The 27,399-nt window shown below is 36.0% G+C and overlaps 1 long non-coding RNA gene across 1 annotated transcript in view; it reads right to left on the bottom strand.

The window, feature by feature from the left end:
- LOC118201557 (uncharacterized) overlaps nt 1–27,399 on the bottom strand; it is a 176,596-nt gene that overhangs the window by 58,566 nt on the left and 90,631 nt on the right. The gene's annotated exons all lie outside the window — the stretch shown is intronic.

Here is a 27,399-nt window from a genome sequence, read left to right as displayed (position 1 = left end):
AACGAAACTTGAGGAAAATGTCATCTGAGAACTCGGACATTAATTCTTATAAAATACTTCCATCAAACTGAGGAAATCCATAGTTACATAGGAATTATTTGATACTGTTTTGATATGCTTCGTGGTTGATCAAGGAAAAGAAAAAAGCGTTAAATCGAAGCTGATATTAAATCGAAGATCGGTGAATTCGGAGCTGAACTGTACATGTTACTCAAAACTTTACCTGCAATTTTCTCTCTGCGAGCTACGCGCTCTGCCTTCACTAATATATTCACTTTGAGATCCTCTATAATTAATCTGAAAGAAAGCCAGTGAGTCTCGTGTCCTGCGCTCGAAATTTTATTCGCAGCGAAACAGAATTAATTCAACCGATTTGTACAACACGAACCTTTACCGTAATAAATTAGTGTATTGTAATAAAATAACAAAAAATAAATAAAAGTGTATTGTAAATAAAAGTATAAATAAATAAAAATGTTGTGTGAAATAAAAGTGTATTGCAATATAAGCTTAATTTCTGCAGGAAGCTATGGGCCAGTTATATTTCTACTCCAGAAAAATAAAAATTTCTACCGCTTCATTTTTATTTAAAGCCTAATAAATAAAACTAGTAGTAACCGAATAAGTGGGACCACTGATCACTAGCAGCTAGACCTGGGATCGAACCTGGAAAACGGGTTGGTTTAACCAATTTGTCCATGAAGACGTCCTACCCTTAGGCAGGTAACTTATGTGTATTTTGCCGTATTCCGTTCAATCTTAAACTCAAAGACTACTAAAAGGCTAACAATACGTACAGATTCCTTTTGATTAAGGCTTAGAAAATTTTCTGAAATATATAACACCTTTTCTTTACTTTTTTTTTTTTTTTTTTTTTTTTTGAAAAAGTACCCTACGCAATGAATAACAAACAAGATCTTTTCCTAACAAGATCTAGTTCATTTTAGTCTATTGTAACTTAGGCAAATTTTACTCTAAGTATGTCGTTGTATATACATATTCTTCGTGGCGTTCAACAGGTGTTACGGGCAACTTTTACCGATGCACGTGTGGTCAGCCGCTGTTTCCCTACAGCTTGGCCACCCCGCTCGCCTGATCTCACGCCATGCGACTTTTGGCTATGGGGATTCTTAAAGGATCAGGTCTACCGAAAACACCCAACAACCTTGGCACATCTGAAAGACGCAATTATTCGACATGTTCGTGGAATTAATGTGGACTTACTGCGTTCCGCTGTGGAATACACTGCTTTGCGAATGGAAAAAGTTGTGGAAAACCACGGCACACATATACAACATGTGTAAAATGTCTTGTTGATCTGCAGCGCCACCTATTGGCAATTTCTTGTACTAATTTTGTTTGTTTAATAAATCTTGAGCGCATGATCTGAAGTGTCTGTTTTTAAAATTTCATCATATTATGACCCATATAACACTCTGCACAGGCCTCTGAGTTGTGGAAGTTTAGTTTAGATAACCCTGTACAATCACATTAAAATAATAAGAATAATAAATTTCAAAACAAAGATAATAAAAGGAAAAGTAGGAGAAAAGAAAGCAGTGTTACATACAAGAAATGAAACGACCATCAATCTCTTTTGAATTTATATAACTGTAATATTAACAAGAATTAAATAATTAATTTGCAACATTCAATAAAATTTAGTATCTTTTCTAGCGCCAGACTCAAGCTTTGTTCGTGCAGAGCCTGTGATATATCTGAGTTGATCTCGACGATTAATAATTTGAACATCCTCTTTACTTAAAATCATCATTCTCCGGTGTCCCTGACATATGAAAGAAAGCCACAATGCATAGTTCTAATTCAATTCGTTTTCGAATGAAGTGATTATTATGCTGCAAACACGAGTAGAAACTTTAATATTACACCGCTCACTTATAATTATGGATTGAAATTCCTGAGAATATGAATCATGGCGGATTTTTGTTTTAATTTCCAAATATAACATTTTTATGATACATTATTATAAAATGAAGGAATGAGCAAATTGTGAAGAAAAATATCTAAAAATATGACATGCAACTGTGTTACTATTTTCACCTGCTGTATTTTACCGAAATGGGACTCATAATTTAAAAAAATTATAAAAATTGTTCATTCTTCAAACAGTGTCCATCTTCACAAACATAAAAATTACAGCTTCGAGGACCAACAAAATGATGCAGGTTAAAATGTAAACAGAATAATACTTTTACAAATTCTGACGAAGATTCATAGTTTGTAAGGAACTCCCTCCTTCTTTACGGTATGCCTTCGGGGCATAAATGGAAGCACGTCTGTCTGGAAGTCGAGAGGTCCGGAGTTCGAAATCTAACGAAAGCATTGTTGACTTTTTACGTTTCCTGCTCCAAAAATACTTAATCACTCTAGAGGTTTACTTATTAATAAGATAACAAGAGATTTCACTTTGCTACTTCCCCTACGCTTTCTAATCAGCTTATTGATATTTAAATACACAGCCGAAAATCAATCAGACTTTCATTCATTTATGAAAACCATCAGATTCTTTTCTGCATGAATTTTGAGACATTTTGTTGCAGAATTAATTTAATATCTATGCATTATCTGTGAGTTTCTTTAATTTCTTTATTGAAAATGAATTCAAAATACTACCAGTTCAAAGCGAAAAATATAATGTTTATGCATATCAAACAGTATTTGCGTTTATTTACAAACTTAAGAGCAATTTTCAGAAGTTAATGAAGCATATAAATAGCGCCAAGTCTAATTCGACCGTTTAAACACTAGAAAGTTTCATCTTTGGCTCAATAAAATTTAGGCAGTTTTCTTAACAGTAGCATAATATTTATTTCATTTACTCTTATTAGTAACTAAATACTCGATAAACTTCCCGCTTGAAACTTTCTCCTCAAAGCTTGTGTTAAAATATTCTTGCTGTTACTTTGATGTAGTTGGCAGACTTTAGACCTAAGAAAATCTTAATATATGATTTCTCACACTTAATAAAATACCCTTTTATCATATTCTTCATTCATCGTTTAGCAGTTTTAATAGAACTTTTAGGAGCATGCTTATAAACTCAGTTCTCATCCTCAAGTTAGTGGAGGGAAGAGCAGAAAGTAAATTCAGAAGCTCTGCATATCTTGTTTTGATACCCTTGAATAATCTTTGCGTTTCATATACATTATCCAGTCTATCGACATAATTTTTTAAACAAAATAGTAGAGGGGGGAAATGACGCTAAAATGAAAGTTTAAGCTTTTATCTGCATTGCTTATGATATTCATAAGTTAAAAAAGTTAAAAAGTTAAAAAAAGATAAAAGTTTAAGTACAAGAATAATAAAGCACATCCATAGAGTAAGCAAAAGCAGAATCACATTTTAAAGCTGTAATTTCCTCTAATTTAAAATCTGGGTCTTCTCCTGCTTCTTCATTGTAATAACTACTGAACGTGACATAGAAGAAAAACATTCGATAATAAATGTTGAATTACAGAGTGCAAGGATATGTTAATTGTTATGTAAATGCATGCAGATTTTACTTTGGCAGAAGTGATTTCATCAGTTGAATACTACTGCCTTCTATAGCTAGAACTAAATGAACGCAAGTATCACAAATATAAAGAGAGAAAAACGAACATTTGTGAATTATGAGCCTCACTTTCTCTCTCTTTGCGCTACTTGCTTTCATTTAATTGAGAGCTGAAGAAAAATTCCATTCAGTTGCTCAAACCATTTCTGCGAAAATAAAATCTACGTCAATTGTCTTTGGCCTCTTGCATTCGATTTTGCTTGATGTGACATGTTATTCGATGTATAAATAATTTACCAGGTATAAAATGTAACTAATACCAATTGCAGACACACTGTAGAGTTTTAAGTTAATTACCCAGTTCTCTTAATATTTTAACTTCACTTCAATTGAGAAAGCTATCACTTACCGGTTACTCAACGACAACTTCCTGTTACTGGTTTGATTAACAGCTTTATCTCCATTAGCCGCAGTTGCTTCGTGAAATCTCAAGTTAAAGCTTACTCAATCGCGTGTCACTTTGTATCTAATACTTTAATATAACAGGAGCTTTTGTTCTACGTTTCCCTGCAAGTAGCGGAGGTTTAATTTACTCTTATTTTTATCAGGGTTGTGTAACGTCAGGCTAATAAAATCAGATCGATAAAAGGATTTATTTTAAATTTTCACCTGAGTTGATGTTACTCAACTTAAAAGGAACGATGGGGCAGTAACTCGTCTGCCTATTCTTACGGATGTAGGATTTAGATTTAAATTAGGTCAAAAGATAACACAATTATACACGACAGGTATTTTACTGGAAAAGACACAGTCCACTCCCGATTATATGCGGATGGATTAACGAGTCCTGTCTGAAACAAAATCTGAACTTCTTTATAGCGGAATGATAGATAAATTACTGTTGCTGTAAAGATAGATTTCAATTACAATTTACCTTTTAGGAATTGGCAAAGGCTTGTTATATTGACCTTTTTTCAAGCCATAATGAATATGTTCACAAAATAAATGGTTTTATTACATTATCTATCCACTCTTGTTCATTGCCCAAACTTGTCGTCAAGCATAAACTAGGTCTGGCGGAAAATCGGTTTTCGAAATCCAAAAGTTCACAAGAGCTTTCACATAACGATTTTAAACATGTTATGTTGTAGAAACATTAGATATTTTTCGGAAGCCAGAGAGATGAAAAATTAGCAACCGCCTCCGCCGGGAATCGAACCACGGACCTCTGGAATACCGGCCCAGCGTGCAAAACCACTACACCACGAAGGACTCTAGGAAAGTGGGAGAAATACCTTATATACTCCCCTTTTTAAAGGGCGACTAGGCTTTTAGGGGACCTAGTCGCGAAATCCTGGGTGCGGAGAATCATCATCCACAACCCTTTTAGTTCGGGCGCCACTGTAGAGACATTAGGATTTTTTGGAAGCCAGAGAGATGAAAAATTAGCAACCGCCTCCACCGGGAATCGAACCATGGACCTCTGGAATACCGGTCCAGCGTGCAGAACAACTACACCACGAAGGACGCTAGGAAAGTGGGAGAAATACCTTATCCTTATAATGTTACTGTTTTTCTTCAATTTTTTACTGAAGTTTTTTACGATAGTATAATCAGTTTATCAGATTAATTAGAGACACGAACTAAGAGGAGGGTTAATTAAATTAACATTAAAGTGACGAAAAAGAAATTGTGAACATTTAGGTAGCAAAGAAATATTTCAGTTAAATGTTATTAATTAATCACTTGAGAGTAAGGTATTATTATTTATTGAGTAAAACTGCATGTATAATTAATTATCCATTATTATTTTCAAAAATAGAAATAGCATAAATTAAATAAATCAGTAAGATACTCTCTTACAAGCTACATATTAATTAAATAAAAATCCTGCCAATTATGATCAGAAAAAGCGAACAATTTGCGCAACACTGTTATGCACAATTATAGGAGTATATATAGCGATTGTTGTTCCTTGACAATGCGTGACCACATATGGCTTTTTCAGTTTAACAGTTTCCAGCACATTATTAGACAACTATGTATATTCCCCAATTTCACTGATTTATCGTTCTGTCATTTCTTCTTGTTTTCCAGAATAAAACGGGAGTTAAAAAGGCAGTGACATGCAAACAATTTTATATATCTAAGTAGCTATGACAAAGCCATTTTCACACATAACTGGAAAATGCTTTGCAACCCTGTTTCAGAGACCTACAAATACGGTAGAAGCTCGGTGTTGAGTTCCAAGGCAGTTATTTTGAAGAACACAAGCAATAATTGTATATAAATTTTCATATTTTTTGCCAGTAGTCCTGGAACCTTCGCGCATCTGTTAGATAGCATGTAATACCTGAATATACTCTAAGAAAAATTATAAGAAATGATACTTAAAAAAATTAAACTTAAAAAACGAATTGTAATGCAAAAAGCAAGATTATGAGCGGAATTTAAAGATCTGTTTACATTTTTATATATATACACTGCTGGTGTTGCATTCAAACTGCAACACCAGGAAGGAATGGTCTGACGAACGTCAAAATCACATGAAAGGAAGAAGAGGTTGGGATGTGGAAATAATTAGAATTTCGGCGCATTTAGACGACGCAAGAGGCAGAAATCACATTTGAAGTACTGCATAAAAGAAAAGTTATGTAGTGGATTTCTCATTCGGAAAACGATTTTGTGAGGTCGGATTTTGCTCAGAAAATCTTGTTATGCCTCGAATAATAAGAAGAAATGCTTACCAGCAAGTGTCGGAATTCGATAGAGGCAGGATCGTTGCTTATCGAGAATGTGGTTATCAGTCCACGATATCTCTCGGCGTACTCGTCGACATGCAACCACTGTCATGCGAATATGGAATCAGTGGATTGTTGAGTATAATACTGAACGGCATGCAGGGTCTCAACGCCCTCGCACGGACATATTGTCAAATCAGCCCTGCAAAACAGCACAACTATATCACGCACCATTAGTCAGGAAGTGGGCATGTTTGCAGTTCGCCCAGTATAGCTCGTACGGTGCGTCGACGTTTGCAGCAGCATGGACTATCAGCACGGCGACCATTACTTCGGCTTCCTTTGACAATGAAGCATAGAGAGAGGCGGCGATCCTGGTGCGCCGAACGACAACGTTGGATACAGGAGTGGCACAATGCAGTCTTTTCAGACGAGTCTCGGTTCTGCGTGCAGTATTCTGATGGCCATATACGCGTATGGAGGCTCCGAGGAGACCGCACGTCGCCTCCTCGCATTCGATATCGACATAGGAGCCCTGCACCTGGTGTGATGATTTGGGCAACCATCGGGTACGCGACACGCACATCTCTAATTCGGATCGACCATAATTTTGAACGCAGATCGGTACATTTGTGACATCTTACATCCGGCGGTTGTGCCCTATATTCGAGGCCTACCAAAAGCCATCTTCCAACAAGAATGCAAGACCACATGTTGTACGTCGTGTTCTGACCTTCCTTGATACATATTCAGTTGCTGCCCTGGCCTGCACGTTCTCCAGATCTGTCACCCATTGAACACACCTGGTCATGGGTTGCTGAGAGACTGTCCTCCTTTCCAGCTAATGCGGATGATGAAGTGGGGCATAGACTTGAAGCCCCATGGAATCAGTTGCCCATTTCTGTCATCCAAGCCCTGTTCGACTCCATGCCTTACCGAGTAAGGGCCGCTTTAGCTGCCAGCAGTGGCAAGTCTTCCTACTCATTACGCACTCCTCTAAAACCCCAAACTTCTTACAAATTTAATCATTTTATCTTCATGCCATACTGTTTAAGTACAATAAATATCCTTGTTGTATTTGCTTTCCTTCATGGCAATTTTAATGGCCCGCAGGGTACCTAACGTAAATTTATATGAACATGAATATTTTACAAGTGTTTTAAAGAGTGATCTTTTTATAAACCGTACCAAAGAATTATAATCAACATTTATAATTTTATAAGGCTATTAGTATAAGATCAGTTGCAAAAGACTAGCTGTATCATATAACTAGCCAATGTTTCGAGGTTAATATACAAATGCATGAACGTTTCAAACTCTTAAATACATTGCTGACCATTAAAATTATTTCACCATAAAAAAAGAATCCAATAAACCTAAAATTTGCATTAAAGGATGGATGCTGAGATATGCAAATGATTCGCATTTCACAGCGTGCGTATATTCAGGCAAGAGTAAGGACGCCAAAAATATGAAAAACGGATTGATGGGACAATGTTTCAATCGGAAATTGAATTTACTCATTGCTTATTGTATATGAGGTTTTGTTTTGCATCAGATGAAAAAAATCCTATCAGAATGTCACTAAATTCGATTATTCGACCGTAACCTAAGTATTGCCTGTAATCCTACCACACAATCACTACTGTCGTTCGTCAAAATTCTCTTTTGAGAGTTTGCGGCCCACACAGAACGACGTACCGGATCAAAACAAACCCTACTCACCAGTGTCCGAGATGACCAATATCTTGTTCGCATCGCTATTAGGGATCACACAGACACGTCCCGTAATCTAAATCAGGAAACTGGATGCGGGGAACAGCACCAAGTAGCCGCAAATACGACGTCTGCAACGCCACGGATTGTCAACAACACGACAATGGCTTCGGCTTTCTTTGTCGCTAAAGCACAGAAATCAGAGACTACATTGGTGCGTTCAGCGGTGCACATTGGTTGCATCAATTGCGTGACATCGTTTTCCTGACGAATCCTCTCTTTGCTTGTAGTTTCATGATGATTGTATCTATGTCTGGATACATCGAGGCGAACGAACGTTGGATGATTGCATTATCATCGTGATGACGACTAAGTACCTAGATTAATGGCATAGGATGCTGTTGGTTTTCCGTTCACCTTTAGGCTTTATGTTTAGTATTTTGAATACTCACTTTTACATTACAAAGGTTTTTAATGCTCTTGGCTTTGCTATATCATCGCGGGTCTTCGTCGTCTCAACTTTCAACAGAACAATTGGAAACTACATGTTGATAGTGCTGTCCTACTTCTTTACACAGGGTCTTCGATTCTTACCTTGACTGGCACGTGGTACCTACAAGTGTCATCCAATGTCTATTCGTCTCTTTCTCAGTCATACAGCTGTTAGTGTTGCCAAAGGTGGATGCTCAAGGTATTGTCGTATATACTGAAACTTTCCGAAATTTTAATCATTTCGTTCTTTCATTATATGTATTTGTGAAAAAGCTATGATTCTGCTAAATGCTTTCCTTTATGGTACAGAAATTTCAATGGTAAGCAGTACATATATTTAGATCTCTGAATAATTATGACAGATATTAGATATTTTTATAAAGCGTAAAATTGTTATTGTAAGACTTCGTTTTCAGAGGTATTAAAGTCACTAATTTTCTATATATAGTTTCTTGTCTTATTAAAAACTGGATCAACTTTAAATAATTTGTCTCTGCTAGTCAAAAGTCATTATAACCAAACTTAAAAATCTGGATCAACTTTAAATAATTTTTTTCTGCTAGTCAAAAGTCATTATAACCAAACTTAAAAAACTGGATCAACTTTAAATAATTTCTTTCTGCTAGTCAAAAATCATTATAACCAAACTTGAAGGTGAGGTCATTTGAAGGTATTTTTCATTGGCTGGTGAGGAAAACGTCTCTATCATTGTACGACTGAGATGTGACAGAGTTTGTGTTAAACTTGGGAAAAGCCATAACCAAATACTTGAGTTGTTAAAGTATGCATACGGTTGTGAAACAGCCATGCTTCAGTATTTTAGAAGTACTTCAAGGAGGTAACTCGCCAATGACCCACAAAAATACCATTCTGACAAATCTCACACTACAATTATATAGGATGGAGCGGCTTGTGTCTAATTTTAAATAACAACAGAAAGATGGTGAGTGCTTGTGGTAATTTACTGTGATTTTGAAATAGCAGTGCAGGAGGTTTCTTACTTCTTTTAGATGATTTTTTCTTTTTAAGATCACAAGTTTACTTTATTGTGTAAAATTTCTAGCTTTAATATTTTAAAGTTTATTTTTATGTTTCAAAACACGCACGCACGTCGGAAAAGGGCGAAATTTATTGAGACATCGTTAGTAATAGATGATTAAAAAATTAATAACTAGGAAAGCCGTTTTCAGTCTCAATATATTTGTTCGGCGAAACGTGCTTGTTTGTTTTTGTGGGTCATCAACTTGGTTGAGGGCTTCAAGCACTTTTCCCTTGATAAGTTCTGTTTGAAGCCTCGAACAGAGAAGATTGACCATGTTTTTTATATGTACAACTTCTCAGTAATTTGTAAATTGAAAAGGCTTGTTTCGCGTACCAGTTTTGATTATGTAGTATAGGTTTTTCTAATATTTTTTTTTGTATAAGTAGATTTTTTCGCGTACATTTTATTGTCTTACCAATTTTGATTATGTAGTATAGGTTTTTCTAATTTTTTTTTTTTTTTTTTGTATAAGTAGATTTTTTTCGCGTACATTTTATTGTTTTACCAATTTTGATTATGTAGTATAGGATTTTCTAATATTTTTTTTGTATAAGTAGATTTTTTCGCGTACATTTTATTGTTTTAACTTAGATTTTATTGTTTTGATTTTGCTTTACATGTAACTTCAGAAATTAGGAGGTTCAAATGTTCTTTACGGATCTAGCTAGTTTTTTACCTCTCTTTTTCTTATAAATCTATATCTATATATATATACACAGAGAGAGAGAATATATATAAATGAAAATTATCTCCTATGAAATGTGAAATGAAATTTAAATCGCAAACGTGTACTATTGTAGAAATTAATAATTGAAACTGGTAAATAATTGAACTGTAATTGTTAATTAAAATACAAACCTAAAGAAAAAATAAAATGATTGCTGATTCCTTAGAAAGATGCCGAGTCATCAACGGTAACTGGAACATTTCCATCTAACCACCAAAAATTCACGACAAGCGCGTTTCGTCATTTCGCATTCCCGAAACAAATTCAAACTCCAATTTAAAATATTCATTCAGTTTTATAAAAACACGAATTTAAATATTAAGAAATGGGATGCTCGGAAATGTGAAATAATTTCCCGACGCAGGATAGATAATTCTTCACTATAAATTTCAAAAATAAATATTTTAGCATACAGAAAAACCCTTAAAAAACTAAAAAATAAGAAAAATTACGTGAAACAATGGTATAAAAATCACGATACAAATGAAAAGAAATAAATAAACAAATAAAAATCAAATAAACATGGATTTTTTAACAAATTAATAGGCCAAAATTTATTTTAAACTTTACTTACATTTTACCCTAACCAAAAACGATTTCAAAATGACGTTATTATAACAAGAAGCTTGAGACGCTCAAGACTGCCATGTTAAAGTTTAGGAGATTTTATTGTACTGTTATTTTATAACTGTTTCTGCACTGGCGTGAAATTAAGATAGGAAGGGTCTCAGTGCTATTTTTTTAAGTACTGTTGTTGTTGTTGTGACTTATCTCACTTGTCTGACAGTAACATCAAAACAAGCCCACGAAATTCATCGTGGCAAGGAAAGCATCGTTGACAACAGCCTTGAATAACATACAGTTGATAGTACGACTTTGCTCAGCTCCGCCTCCAATTGTGATAGACAGCATCACTAGGGCAAGGGTCCGAGGATCTCCCACCTCTCTTCCCTTACCACCGCCCTCTCTAGAGGATTTTAGGCTCGCCATATATTTAAAGTGCCCCATGCCGCAAAGACACATACAGTTACAAACATCCATGCTTTCTCTGGGACTTGAACCGGGCCCTTCGGTTCCACAGTAGGCTCCCCTAATCACTAGGGCCCACCAGCGGCCGAGCGGTAAAGTCGCTGAACACTGGTAGTTCGGTCCGAGGTTCGAATCCCGCGAACGGGCTGGCTGCATGGGCGTTTTCATGGTTTTCCCATGTGTAACGGACCCACCAGCGGCCGAGCGGTAACGTCGCTGAACACTGGTAGTTCGGTCCGAGGTTCGAATCCCGCGAACGGGCTGCCTGCATGGGCGTTTTCGTGGTTTTCCCCATGTGTAACGTGTATACGAGCCAGTTCCCTTAGAAAGTCCTTCACGAAGGCATCCCTTCTTTAAGGCAGATAGCTCTCGAGTGCTTTGCCGTAATCTAATAAAACCAAAACCCATGTGTAACGTGTATACGAGCCAGTTTCCCATAGAAAATCCTCCACGAAGGCATCCCTCCCCTTAGGCAGATAGCCCTAGTGTGCTTTGCCATAATTAAATACACCACCACCACCCCTTATCACTAAGTGGTCTCGGCTGCTCTTTAAATACATGCGATAGTAAAATAATCTCATCTTTTAAGTCGTCAACTTCTGCACAATTTTTTTTTAATCTATTAATTTGGTTGAATATTGTGCTACCTATGACTTTCCTAGAGATACTTGATTTCCAGTTAATAAGTTGAATTGTAGAAAAATTAAAGAATCTTATAAAAATGTTTAAATTTTTTTTATATAGTTAACGATATGAAGATTAAGATTAAGATTATTTCTTTCTGATTTTCACTAGCTGGTTTTATCTATTTTTAAGCAAGAAGAATAGATTTGGAAATTTTCTATGGCATCATAATTATTAAAATGAATTATATCATCTATATACCTGTAGGTGTTTGCAAAAAAAATTTAAACTTGCTCGGTCAAGAGACTGTTTAAACTGAGATTCTTTAGTAAAACGAGTTTAGGTCAGAAAACTGCTTCGAGAACTTCATTCCCATAGGAATTCCATTTACTTGTTTAAAAATGGTGTTACTCAATGATTGAAAGGCATTTCTGGAAATAAGTTTGGAAGTTGCAATACACTATTGTAAATTTCTTATGAGGGCAGTGAAGTGAACAAATTCTCATAATCATCCCAATTAATTCATTTAATTTCTAGTTATTTAACAGTGGAAATAATTGTTAAGCTACGCTATTATTAATGCTCCAACAAAAATTGTGCTCTTTTTTAGCAGTGTTAAAAATCAAGTCATTAACACTTTTTTAAGTTGTTGTGCAGATAAGAAATCAATGTTCTTTTTTATAATTTTTATTTCCACTGGCAATAAATCTCAATTTAAGTGGTGTTTTTTGGACTTTAGAAAGAGCACAAAGATTAGAATATTTATTGCTTTCTTTATTTTTTCTGATATTCTAAGTCTGCCGTGAAAAGCTAAGCTTTAATCATGTTAATAATGAAGATTTCTTTTTCAGTGTTCTTTTGGTAAGTAATGGGTTGACTGAGTTCTGCTTCTATTGTTGGTTGTAATATTTTTTTCAAATAACATAGAAGTTATGCTACTTGCCTTAGCTATTTTAGTGACAGTAAAGTTTTGCTTAAGAGCTTGCATTTTGTGCTGAATTCTGTTTCTATTTAAATCACCTGAAATTTGCAACTTATTAATCTGTTGTTTTATTTCCTTGAAAACGTTTTCTTTGCATTCCAGGAATGTATCACTTTTACGTTTATAACCTATTTTAATAATGAATTCGTTGAGGTTACTTTCAATATTATTGAGGCAATTGAAATTTTTAATCCTGCAAACTAACTGGTCTAAATTTAGTTCCGAATTTCATCAATTGTTTGAATTATTGATCTTGCACAATGTCTAAATTACCTATGATGATGTGCTTATGCTGTTCGTTGAGAAACGGAAAATGTTCTGGCATAGTACAGTAACAGTCTGCAGTATTTTTATATGGAAGAAGTAATCCTTTCTGCCAAGATGATTATTAACACTGTAAGACTTTTACAACAAAGTCAGGTCAGTGGATATCTCAGGCGGCCCTCAGTAGGATCCAGATCGTGGTGTTTAGTAATTCAGTAGCTTAAAGATTTTTTATGTTTAAAAGAAAGTATTATTCGAGCTGTAATTGTTGGGAAGTGTTTTTGGTGAGATTTCAGAATTTTTTGCGGAAATTGATTTGGTCATGTTTAGGGTAAAGGAAATTGACTTTACAGTAATATTGATTAGTTTTTATTTTTTGATTTGAAAATTTATATTTACAAAAATCTAGAATCAGGGCCTTAATAATATTTTGCTCAGCATATTGAAATTGAAACTAGTTGTTACTGAATATTAAGAATTTACCATTACGAGTATGTAACCAACTAACTAGATTTTTAGCGAATTTGAAGGGAGAAATATTTTAGCATAATACTTTAGTCTTTAATTGGTAAAAGTTTTTTTATCGTTTTTACAGCCTCCTCAGTTTCCTCTATTTGTTTTTTGCTAAAAAGCTGAAATTGGCAGTGGGTCGAGGAATTTCCAGAGTCTTTATGATGCTAAATGTATGCTTCGAGCCCGAAAGGGTAAAGCGTTTTCATTTTAAGTATGTACACCGTCCTACTGGAAAAAGAAATTGTATCATGCAACTGTCTTTTCTGCATTCCTGACGATTTTTATTGTCTCGCCGGAATATCTGCTAAATATCTCTGAAACAGCGTTGTTTGAACGAAGTCTTTCACCGGCAGCAATGCTCAACTACGCCGGACAGTGGTCCATACTAATTGCCCTATTCCCAGCTCTCCATTGACATAGGTAGGCCACATTTGCGTACGTGCGTTATGACAGAATTGCCAAGTTAAACTGGTAGATAAAACATGCCGCATCTTACAGCTACCAGATCATATGAGTCAATTAATTTCCGAGTAAGAACAATAATTCTTTCGATATTTACTATTAACTTAAAAAATTTACTTTTAATAAATTTTTTTACTTTTAATAGACAATTCTAAAAAATTTTGTTCTGAACTAATTCAACTACGGTTCACTATTTTTATTAATCTTCCTAATTTTCCCCCTAGGAGGTAATCCAAAAACTACTTTAATAAATACCTACACTGGTGTGCTAAAATTAAGGACGATGTCGAAAAATTAGCACATCAGCTGAACGAAGAGGCAGAGCCGACAGAAAGACCAATCAGGAGATTAAGTAAGGTGATGTACGGTAGCACATGCGCAGATATGCAGGTAGACATAATGGGGGAGTGTCTGAGTAGTATAAAGCATGTTCTCGGTGTAAGATCAGTATTTCTGGCAAAGAGATTGCACGCCGTATAGCAGTTAAAATCACACCGAGTTGCTGCCTCAGCGAGAAATGGCGAATAATCAATCTGTTAGACGACATCTGGATGCTTTTACCCGAGATCGAATCATTGGGAAGTTGGAGGAAGGCCGCAGTGTGACAAGTGTGGCTGCAGAGTTCGGAATTGCTCACAGCATCGTTTCACGACTTTGGAGACAATTTCAAACTACAGGAACAGCTATCCGGGGGTTTAGTAGTGGTCGTCCACGAGGAACCACACCCGCAGATGACCTGTATATTGCCTTACAGGCCAGAAGAAACAGGCGGCAGACAGCGGGAGAAATCGCTAGACACACGACATAGGCGACTGGACGACCGATATCGCGTTTTACCGTGGCCAGAAGACTGCACGGTGGTGGTCTGTTTGCACGACGCCCTGTACGGTGTGTACCTCTAACGCCTGCCCATCGGAGAAGGCGTTCTCTGTGGTGCCGGGAACACCGGAATTGGAGAGACAATGAATGGGGACGAGTACTCTTAACAGATGAGAGCAGATTCAGTCTGAGTAGCGATTCTCATCACATACTCATCTGGAGAGAGCGGGGAAGCCGCAATCAACCCTCGAACATCATTGAAAGGGACAGGTATGGAGGTGGCGGTGTTCTCGTTTGGGGAGGCATCATGCTTGGTAGTCGTACAGACCTTCACATCTTCGACGCAGGTTCAGTCAACGGGACCCGTTACTGTAACGAGATTCTTCTTCCATATGTGCGTCTTTTTAGAGGCGCTATGGGTCCGCAGTTCCTTTTCATGGACGACAATGCACCATGTCATCGCACAGTAGCTGCCGAACAGCTCTTAGAGAGTGAGGATATTGAACGTATGGATTGGCCGGCACGATCTCCGGATCTCAATCCCATCGAGCATGTATGGGATTTTCTAGGCAGACGCTTGGAAGCTCGTACCTTACTACCAGTAACGATTCCGGAGCTTCGATTGGCGCTGCAAGACGAATGGGCAGCAATGCCTCAACAACTCATCGACACCTTCATTCTCAGCATGGGCAGACGCTGCGAAACCTGCCTAGCAGTCAGGGGAGATCATATCCCCTATTAAAGACCGGATGTTTCTTGCTGGACACCCATCACAGGGATGTTTCGGCCTTCAGTCGCATTGCGCTCCATGCTACTTTTTCAATAAAGCTTCTTTTTATCCCTCTGATTTCTCTTTTAGTAAGTGTTGCTTACATTACTCATGTCCTTACGTATTGGGGATCTTACGATATTAAATGTGTTGATTTGGAAAGCTTTTGTACAAAGTTATATTGAAAAAAACCGTCTCGTCCTTAATTTTTGCACACCAGTGTATATATCTATATCTACATCATTATCTGTAAAATTAATAAAACTAAAAGGAAAAGTCGATATGAGAGTGTGTGTCTTAATTGATAAAAATCATATCATCGGTATCAGCCACAGTTATATGTGTGATTGAATATAGGTTGTTGATGAAGTTTTATAAGTTTCACATATTGACAACTTTTTTTAAACTGTAACGTTCGCAAGATTTCTGCTGCAGAGATACATAAAGGGAGGGCATACGTCAACACAGATCTGCGTACAGGTTAAATGCATTCTTTAAGCATATACTTTAATGTACCCTAGAGTGATTCCTTGCTCGTGGCTGTCTGCTGTACAACTTTAAATTCAGGTTCAGTGGTCCCAAATCAAGTTGTCGCGTTAATCCCATTCGAGGAGAATATTGATTTCAGCAAAGCCAAGTATATCTGTGCGTGACCTTGCGTAGATCTTACGCGTATACAATATCACCATTATGATTGACTAGGTGCATGGAAATGGCTTGCGGAATAAGCATCAGTAATTAAACCATCTATCCGCTGAAAAAAAGAAGAGAAGGACTTCCGTTTTCTGCTCTCTTGCCACCTCGAAGACGGCTGGATCATTCATCTGTCCTCCGTTACCTTTAAAACGTGAATGGCACATTCAGATCACATATTAGACATTTTAGACTTTAAATATGCGGCGATCCGAAAGTCCTTTCGTGTGGATTGGTGACTGAAATTTCTGATTCCAATATACACCTAGAAACTGTACGTCTGTATCGTACAGTTTCTGGTGTATATTGGAATCAGAAATTTGAAATTCAAACCGATTGAAAGGGCACACTCAAATTCGTGATTTTTCTTGCTAATATTTCAGAATGTTAAACCAATACCGATCACATTTTCATACACCTTCGAATTGGAAGTAACACGATCAGACTTTGAGTCTGTAGCTTCCCACGCTTCTAATATGTCAAGAATGTATTTCCAGAGAGGTTGTGGGGTCAGTCTACAGTGATCCAGTACAACGGGAATTCGTTCGTAATGCTGACAACCTTACATGCCGAATTCTGTTATAGTGTCTCGTGTTCTCTGAAAGCATAAAATGTACGAAACGTTTAAAAGACTTAAAAGGGAAATATCACTATGTCTTCTAAGTACCACAGAGCCAGGGAAAAGGGCGTAAAGGTCCTTTTTATGTGACTCAAATGAAAGTTAACAGAACGCAGCACTCGTGCTTACAACATATAGCAAGCAATTATGACTTAAATAAAGGATAAAGAATTGGACTTAACTAAGTAATAGTAAATTAGCCTTACTGCTACACAATTAAACAATTAAAGTAACGCGTAAGATGGCTCTGTCATAAAAGTGGGCTTGACAAGTCTAATGCGATAACAACGCAATAACTACTTTCAGGAAAATCGAAATTAGCAACGTGTCCTTCAGCAGGCAGAACATGCTCTGATTTACCCTCTGGCTACTTCCTTTAAATACTATCTCATTTCTACCACATGTAAATACCATGCGAGCTAGAAATGTACATTCTGGCAGGAAAATGAAATGAGGAGAATAGGAAAGCGAATTAACATAAAATAACTGATTAAAGAACTAAATGTGACCTTACACTGTTTTGCATAATATCTTAAGCGCACTAACCCTTTTCATATGGTATTTGTATGAGTTTATGGATTTAATTTTGTAGAGTCATTAGGTTAATTGGAAGCAAGAGGGATTAAAAAATCAGCAACCGCCTTCGCCGGGAATCGAACCACGGACCTCTGGAATACCGGCCCAGCGTGTAGAACCACTACACCACGAAGGCGCGGTAAGAAGGTGGGAGAAATACCTTATAATTTATTATCAGAAAAGTAAACTATATAGTGACGTGTAAGATGAATTTTTCGATATTATGATACTACACATACGTTATTTCATTACGTGTGTTTTATTCATATTTGTTAATAGTGTAAATCAAATTTTCTGTCTATTTTCGATCAGTTACAATACAAATGTATATATATATATATATATATATATATATATATATATATGTATTGAAATTTCAAAGCTGTAATTTATTCATATAGTAGTACTAAACAGAACTCCAGTATTGATAGATAAGGAAAATTTACACATTACCTTACATTTGTTTACACATTTGGTACTAGACTTAAGTGCTTATTTTGTAAGCTAAGAGGAAAACAAATCTTTCATCTGGCTCTTAATTTCATTCAGGGACCTTAAACATGCAAATAAACAGTCACATAGATAGCTTCTTCTGTTGCTTTAGAATAATTATCAGCCAGCTAAGAATTCCTTTTCCTTCCCGATGCCCTCTGAAAAGACTGCGTTTCCGGCTAAGAATAGAATCTTCTCTCATTCTGGTCAAGAGCCAAATGTAAGGACATTGTTTGACAACACGGAAGACAAAATCTACTGTTTTCTGGATTAAAGCCTATTACTTCTTCAAGCTAAACATTAAGAGGTCGACGACCAAAGTGTCGACTTGAAAATTAAACGTTTTCCATGAGTTCTGGTCTTTCAGCTAAGAGTGGCGCCGGAAGACAGTAAAATGCTCATTTAATGCCAAAGATGGATTTATTTTGCGCTTTGGTCGAATGCGAGGCTCTCGGTCTCAGTGTTGATGTCATTTTGCCATCGTGTCACAAGTCTATCTGATCACTGATCGCATGCATAAGAACGACCGCGACAACAATAACAAAAATTAGATGTGGTGAAAATTACGGCCTCATTTCACAGAGTTCGACGCCTTATATTCTCGAGAAAAATTTTTCACCGATATGGGATGTGTATTTCTCATATTTTTCCAAATGGAACCCGATGAATATTTGGAATTTAAAATAACATGGAATTAATGAACCGATTTCAGTGGCACTGAATGTGAATCAACGTAAGCGTAAGAATGCAAAAAAGAGTACAATTAGAAAATCAGTGTTTCAGTTTTAAATGATACAGCTCGTAATACAGCTTCACTTACGAAACACTTGCGTAAAATTAAGCTGTTTTCACTTTCGACTTCAACAGAATCATACTATATAACAGATCCATACTATATAACAGATCCATACTATATAACAGATCCATACTATATTAAAATTTGTTTAAATAATCTAGCTGTTTAAGAGGAGTCAGTAATAGGGAGTTCTGTATCCTATTCAAAGCTATTTTAAAGCAAGTATAAATTAAAAACTAACTAATTTAACTGATTTAATCAACAGACTTATGAATTACAAAAATTGACGTTTTATTAAATATGACAGTACAAAATGAGTATTTTTCTGATACGCAACGAGATACAATAATTTGAATTTTAAGCTTACGTTGCCGTTCTAAAAATTAACAATTAATTGCATCAGAGTAACATATCAAAAAGTTTCTAACATAGCTGAAGTATACTCTCAGTTCAAAAGTTACATTTACTTACTCGTGAAGTTCTTCGGTAAAAATCAGTCTGTTAGATAATAATCTTTGTGAGGAGCTATAACTGAACTCACAGTCTCTGTTTTCTGTAAAAGACAACAGTCTTCAGTTTCCTTTCAAATAAATCCAAAACACTCAAAGTTGTTATTCCCCTGAGCAGTGCAAATGCTAATTTGTAAGTTGCATCTTTATCTTTTTTACTAACAGTTAAAAATAACTTTCTTGATTTAGCTTTCCAATTTTTAGCTAAATCCACCAGCTGCCGAATCGGAAGTCACAAAAATAATTATTTAGCTTGCCTACACGTGTTTTCGCTGGACGAAAATAGCGTAAAATCGGAGAAATAGCTATGAGTCTTAAAACATTCAATACTTGTCTTTCTAAAGTATATATCTATATCTATATATATCTCTCTCTCTATATATATATATATGAGGAACTGGTAGAATTCTTTCTAGTTTTCAGAACTAGTATCAGATTTAAATTAAGACTGTTTTCATAGTTAATACTGAAATATCCGACGAGTTTAATTTTTGAATCAGGGAGATTCCCTAACAAGTTCCTCTCCCTTTGTTTTTACAGTTTGAGGTATTAGAGAAGAGGCTGTTTGTTCAGGTTGAAATTGGTAATGAATTAAGAGCAGAGGCTGTTTGCTCAAGTTGAAATTGGTAATGAATTAAGAGGACAATTATAGACAATCTAAATCAGAAACTGTAACTTTTCTATGTGTTTCTGTATATGAACTGTTTTAATCTCCCAGTTAGTTTTAATAACTTTCCTCTAAATGTAAACTATTCAGATTTATTGAGAAGTTATATAAAATGACCAGGACTGTAGCATTGAAAACCTATAACAACAAAAGTAGGTCATTTATTGGTTCAGTGGTTAGAGCATTCACCTATCGAGTGAGAAGTGAGTGGGGTTCTGTATCAAAATAAAACATTTACGATGGCCTTTGGCTTGATATCTAGTACTGTCATTGAAATTAGATTTAAACTAAGACACTTTCCGTTTCAAATGGAAGATAAAAGTGTAAAGATATGCCATCCGTTACTATTAGGAGTACATTAAATTAGTGAAAAGTCATTGACTTATAATGTTAATCATCTGGAATTTATTTAATTAACGTCAATAATTTTCCAAGTATAATAACTTCTGATTTTTAGTAAATTCCTAAAATAAATATAATAATTTGACATTATGAAGATATTATAAAACTGTTCAAGTCCGAAATGTTAACGCAATTTCACAAAAGTAGCAACTAGCTATATATATAACAGATTGTGTAATTTTTTAAAGAAAAATAACACAATATATTAATTTTTTGTATACAACACAATATTAGATAATTTAAATACTTTCCTAATTGCTCAAAATTAAAGCGCCTTTTTAATACATCACCACATTATATTTATTGAAATCTTTCAATTCATACCAGGCCCACCAGCGGCCGAGCGGTAAAATCGCTGAACACTGGTAGCTCGGTCTGAGGTTCGAATCCCGCGAACGGGCTGGCTGCATGGGCGTTTTCGTGATTTTCCCCATGTGTAACGTGTATACGAGCCAGTTTCCCTTAGAAAGTTCTCCACGAAGGCATCCCTCCTCTTAGGCAGATAGCCCTCGAGGCTTTGCCATAATCACACACACATACACACAATTCATACCAAAGTTTCCTGTAATTTAGATCATTAAAATTGCTTGAATAGCTTCAGCATGTTATGTATGACTTTTAAATGAAAGTTTTGCGTGACTAATGCTTATTCTGAAAAACATGTATAGTCACATATTAACACACACAGAGAAGAAAAGCATACCTGCCTTACGAGGGGCATGTGCACATAAATGAGCACTAAAAAGCATTAAAGCTTCTGAAGATACATACAAAACAAATATAAACATACGTTCGTAAGCCTCATTCAGCTTTCTAAATACACATACGCGATTACAAAACCAAGCTATGTTCTTCTGCATGCAACTTTTATGGCTAATGAAAGAATTCAACTTCACATGTTGATTTGACTAAAACTGAATTTATCAACAAAGCACTGTAGTTGGATAGCAGAAGCAAAGCTGAACCTGTTCTTTTTAACCTTTTTCTGTCCCACAGTTCAAAATTTTCCTACGAAAGTGCAAGTGAATTTCTTTCAGAAAATCTCCCACAAATGCATCATACGGAATTCACTAGCGGCTGAGTCGTAACCCGTTGAACGCTAGTAATTCGGTACTGGGCTTGAATACTGGCGAACGGGCTGGTTACATGAGCGCTTTGGTGTTTTTTTCCCATGTCTAACGTGGATCCTAACTAAGTTTATAAGGTATTTTCCCTAGCGTCCTTCGTGGTGTAGTGGTTCTGCACGCTGGGCCGGTATTCAGAGGTCCGTGGCTCGATTCCCGGCGAAGACGATTGTATATTTTTCATCTTTTCTGCTTCCAATTAACCTAATGACTCTACAAGTGGCGCCCGAACTAAAAGGGTTGTGGATGACGATTCTTCACCCCCAGGATTTGGCGACTAGGTCCCCTAAAACCCTAGTCGCCCTTTAAAAAGGGGAGTCTATAAGGTATTTCTCCCACTTCCCTAGCATGCCTTCGTGGTGTAACGGTAGCACGCTGGGCCGGTATTCCAGAGGTCCGTGGTTCGATTCCCGGCGAAGGCGGTTGCATATTTTTCATCTTTTCTGCTTCCAATTAACCTAATGACTCTACAAGTTTCCTTTAAAAAGTCCTCCACGGGGCATCTCTTCTTTTCCATGTCGGGCCAAAAGGCGAAGCTCGCAATAAATTAAAAAAAAAAAAAATGCATCCCACATCAAGGGGAACAATCCTCTAGTATTTCCATTTAAATTAATTAACCGAGTAGGACGAATTAATAGGGTAAGGAACTGCTGTAAGTAATCATTCAGTCATTTGCGTAAATGCCATATGATTGGTATACTGTCTTTTCATTTTCTGATCTATGGCTTGCAGTCACACTCAAGAAATAAACTGATCATCTAACTCTCCCTCTATAACTCACCATACACAAAAAAATTCATTCTTTTTTAATGATTTTGTAAATATAATGTTATACAAGGAATTAAGAGAGGGAACAGGAGTGTAACATATCATCGGAAGCTCAATAGAGACGTAGAATAACAAAACCATAGAAGAATAAAGGTAAATGACGGAATTATTGTTACTCTTCGTACATTCTAATACTCAAATATTTCAAATACTTCGTAAATTCATACAGCACTCAAAAGCACGGAAAATAAAAGTGATGAAGTTTTTAAAATTATGGGTCCTATTAAGTATCTTACAAAAACATACTTGGGTGTGCATTATCAGTAAAAGAATGTTTTGGGTGCTCCTATCTCTGGGCTTTTTCACAACTTAAAAATAAAAAGCAAATACAGAAATATGTTGACTCCACATAATATAAAAATAATATCGTGCTGACATGCTGTGTATCAGAATACACGCCAAATTTTAATAGGTTTTCAGAGACTATTAATAATCAAATATCTCATTAATAGCATGTTAATAACACAGTACTGACTCAATGAGATGTTTCACAATTTACCAATGACACTTTTTTGTATTAGCAATTAGTATATCAGTATGTGCTTTTCTTTATTTTCTAATGTGAAATAAAATAAGTTTGAACCCACACTGCATTTGCGTTTTATTATAAGGTATTTCTCCCGCGTGCTTAGCGTGCCTCCGTGGTGTAGTGGTCTGCACGCTCGGCGCGTATTCGAAAGGCCCGTGATTCGAGTCCCGGTGAAGGCGTTGCTCATTTTTCACATCTCCTGCTTCCAAAAAATCCTAGTGTCTCTACAGTGGCGCCCGAACGAAAAAAGGTGGTGGATAATGATTCTTCACCACCAGGATTTGCTCATTTTCCACACCTCTTGTTTCGAAATAACCTAATGTCTCTGCATTATTAGTGGATTTTCTTCAGTTTTTTGTAAGTTCGTACTCATTTTCCATATTATTCCAGTAAAATCATATATTTTCATGATACTGTTATTTCCCAAACATAAAACACCGGGTGCCCTACGATACACGGCAGAAATTTAAAAGTAGCCCTTTACAATGGGCATACAATAGAAGTTCTAGCGTATCAGCGCTACCTACAGTATAGAGTCTGCAACATCTAATCAAATCAACTTTATAAGATAATAATACTTTATGACCGAATGTAGTCGTAATGATAGATATGATTCTAAGCGGTGTACTCAACATTTTCTACCCGGACTTCGTTCAAATACTAAAACCATTTACAACATCCCTTTCTAGTATTAGACAGACCGGGTATTAAGAGGATTCCATAGGCTCTCTGCTTTAGCATTTCAAGCCTGAGCAAGAGACGATAAGCAGAATCAACAAGTGTCGGAAATTTTGAACAAGCATGGTATTCATCACATGTAACATTAAATATCATTAAATGTGGCAGAACTTCGTCATAATAACTTTTGTGTTAAAGCAGCATATTTGGTAGTCGATTAAATTTAATATGATATGTATCTAATAAAAATCTCGCGTTAGTGCATTTCTGGATCTCGATTCATACTAATTGAGACACTCAGCAGTTCATCACTTTGTTTTTTCTCGCTTCGTTGCAGAGTTAACTCTTATAACATTTCCTTAATTTTCCTCTAGAAGGAGCTGCATTCGCTTTTATTCGTTTCGACATGCTCTCGTAGCTCTAAGTACAACTAATGTGTAAAGTTTGTACTAATTTTCTTGGTATTAATTCGGAAACCAAAGAACGCAAATAAATTTCTCTTTGGACCTACATGAAAGTATGGTCCGCAGAACATAGGTGATTTGATTATCCGAAAAATATGAAAGTCATGTGCAAGATTTCCATAAAAAAGTACCAAATTTTAATTAAATCCAAACATACTAATTTGAATATTTTTATGTCTTTGTGTGATTAAGTTCAGCAATGGTTGAGCGAATAAGACCGCTAAATAATGGTAAGGTGAAAGGCATTCAGATCCCGGCAAGCGGGGTGACGGCACATGAATTTGATGTTTTTTTCCTATATAATGTAAAGAATGCACTAAAATTGCCCCCCCCCCACATCGCCGGGGGATTATACCTCTTTGATTCGCCTCTAGGAGCTTGGGCGTTTAACCGTGTAAGGCAGCCTCGAGTGAGCCAGGTCTGGGTGCCCCTTCCCCCTAGCCTGTTGTATAATGTAAACACAGCCTAGAGCGGTAAAGTCGCTGAACACTGGTAGTTCAGTCCAGGGTTCAAATTCCAACCAACTGGCTGCCTGGATGGGAATTTTCAGGATTTTTCACATGTGTAATGTGCATACGAAACAGATTCCCGTAAAAAGTCCTCCACGAATGCATCCTTCGCCTTAGCCTTCGAGTGCTTTGCCCTAATCAAACAAAACAATCCTACATACCGCTACATACAAACCAGTTTTCCTTAGAAAGAACTTTATGAAGTCATTTCCTAGGCACTTAGCCCTCGCATGCTTCGCCTTAATTAGATAACCAGCCTTATGTAATAAACTGAATTAAATGAAATTTTGATAGCTCTTAAACCATAAATCAAAGAAAACCTGAACTTTATTTTATAGTTAATAATAATAATGAAAGCCTTATTTATTTACTGGTAGTAAATAGAATGATAGAGCGCATTCCTTCTTTCAGGTTTACTTAAGAGATTTTCATGAAAGGATCATTTATTTCAGTATAATGCTGTAATCGTCTATTACGAGTCTTACGTTCAGATGTAGCCTGTCGAGTTATTTTGCCGAAAGAAAATACTATATTACATGGCACAGCATCGTTATAGTATAAATACTTAATCATAGGAATATCCGTGTTCTGCCAGAATTCTAGATAAGTATTGCTTCAATTATCTTAATTCACACTGGAAATCTTTTCCTTCTCGCCTGGTTAACAGTGATAGGGAAGAAATTAAATTGCTTTTCTTTATCTTGCCCGGTTCAGTAATCACTCACTCTTCCTGAAGAGCATTCAGCACGCACTCATCCTCTGACATTTAGAAATCTCCTCAAATTTTCCTTGCCTCAAAGGAGAATAAAGAGAAAAGTTTGGCAGCGAAAAATCAGTTTTGAGGTACTGAAGAGGACTTGATTTCGATCTCAGGACATTTTTCCTAAGAAGCCATAAAATTGAAGCAGGACAAGTAAAAGCCTTTTCGGGTTGGTTTTCTTCTCAGAAAAGTATACTCTCTTCCTTACGTATTACAAATTTTTTATTTCTTTTTTGCTAAACTTTCTTTCTAAAAATGAATTGAACGAAATCTTAACTCTCTTTTCTGAATATTATCTTCCGTCATTTTAAAAGAGTTTTATGTAAAAAAAAAAAAAAAAAAAAAAAAAAAAGCGATTTCGCTTCATTGTTCAACACAAAATAGACTTGAATATCGGGTACTTTACAGCCTACAAAGTACGTGGATTCATTCAGAAGCTTTCTATTGCACTTAGCAAGGCTCTCTTAAAAACAATGTTATAAATAAAAGAAAGTGATACTAGTTATATAATAGGTGGATGTCGAATTTAAAATTCTTACTGTTCCTTCAGTCTCCTGGTCAGACGTAATTTCCATTTTGTTGAAACACAGCATCCCAGTTTTCCTAAAAATCACCCTTATTTAATTATTCCTATTCACAAATTGTTTGTAAAAGTACTTCTTAAACAGCGACTTATAAAATTTATAAAAAATGTCATAGGATCTTTTCATTAATCCACTGTTAGAAATTTTATGTCTTGGCTACGCTATGACTACAGTTTTAAAGCCAGAATAGATTTATTTCCTTCTTTTTTACATTAAATTTGACTTTTTATAATGGGTTTATTTCTTAAGCTTGGTGGTATATAAATTATATGATTAATAATGCATGAAGCATATAAATATTGCTCACCAAATGCTTCTGAATTGTAATACTTGTATAATTTTATAGAACTTAAGTAAGTTATAAGGTATTTCTCCCGCCTTCCTAGCATGCCTTCGCAGTGTAGTGGTCAGCACGCTAGGCGCGTATTCGAGCGACCCGTGGTTCGAGTCCCGGCGAAGGCATTGCTCATTTTTCATCTCTCCTGCTTTAAAAAAATACTTAATTTCTCTACAGTGGCGCCCGAACTAGAAGGGTGGTGGATGAGGATTCTCCACCGCTAGGATTTAGCGATTGGGTCCCCTAATCCCCAGTCGCCCTTTAAAAAGAGGAGTATATAAGGTTTTCTCCCGCTTTTTTAGCATACCTTCGCAGTGTAGTGGTCAGCACGCTCGGCGCGTATTCGAGAGGCCCATGGTTCGAGTCCCGGCGAAGGCGTTGCTTATTTTTCATCTCTCCTGCTTTAAAAAAATGCCTAATCCTCTACAAAGTAATTAAAAGGCTGTCATTTTGAGTACTATGATTACTTCATAGGTAGCACTTTAGAGAGCATTCCTTATATAAGCTCAATAATAAGTTCATAAACATTAAAGTTTTAAAGCATTTTATTTTTAAGTAAGCATGTAATAATATTGCAGCTGCATTGAATATATACATTTATTAATAAGACTTCTTTATCTTTTAATTTCGTTTTCTCTTACCAATTACGAGATTAAAAATCAGAGTTTTTGGAAATAACGCTCATGTGTTATCGGAGTATACACTATTTCGAAGCAAATCAGAATTCTAGTGACGCTAAGCGAAAGTGTGTGTGTGTGGGGAGGAAGAGACCCTGCTCTAAGGACATAAATAGATCTTATGTTCTCGGGAGGGGGGGAGGTTTTGTGCACGGTTAAAAAAAATTGTATTTCGTTTTCTTTTCGGTTTCAGAAATTCTTTTCTCAAAGTAATAAATATTAATAACATTTCCTTCTTAAAATATTACTGATGTCAGAGACTAATGACAAGGAAGCTAAACTGAGATTCATCGCTCATCAGGGTATTCTTTGCCCAATTTTTGTTGTTACTAATGACTTCGAAGAACATCTGAAGTGCCATTCGTTTTCAGTCATTTGCTATCCTAGAAATCATTTGCATTTCTCCTTCTAGTTTAAAGAGGTTCGAATCCCGCGAACGGGTTGGCTGCATGGGTGTTTTC

Source organism: Stegodyphus dumicola, chromosome X1 (assembly GCF_044657685.1).
Source record: "Stegodyphus dumicola isolate Sdum_Otavi_A_Nest chromosome X1, ASM4465768v1".
In the NCBI taxonomy this organism is placed as follows: Eukaryota; Metazoa; Arthropoda; class Arachnida; order Araneae; family Eresidae; genus Stegodyphus; species Stegodyphus dumicola.
This window is presented reverse-complemented; position numbering and strand designations above follow the sequence as displayed.